Source organism: Pteropus alecto, unplaced genomic scaffold (assembly GCF_000325575.1).
Source record: "Pteropus alecto unplaced genomic scaffold, ASM32557v1 scaffold8, whole genome shotgun sequence".
NCBI lineage: Eukaryota > Metazoa > Chordata > Mammalia > Chiroptera > Pteropodidae > Pteropus > Pteropus alecto.
In genome coordinates, this window is record NW_006494609.1 from 22928682 (window position 1) to 22929008 (window position 327).

The following is a 327-nucleotide window of genomic DNA, read 5'->3' on the forward strand; positions in this document are numbered from 1 at the left end:
TAGGAACGGGGGGCGGGTCGCCCTGGGAACAGTTTGGGGGATGGGAGCACCCTCGTTAAACATGCACACTTCGAATCCCGTCCCAGACCTATTAGACTGGACGGTCTGGAGGTGAGGACAAGGAACCTCCAAGTCCAGACAGGATCCGCAGGTGGATGATGCACGTGGCATTGAGAACATCTGGATGGAGAGACGTCAGGCCAGGGGCCGCAGAACCCCGAAGGCCTCCGCCTCCGAGACCCTGGACAGCTCCGGGCGGAGGCGACGTCTGAAGGTTAAGTTCAGGTCGACGCCTCTGCGCGCGCCGCGGCCAGCTCTCCCCGCCCA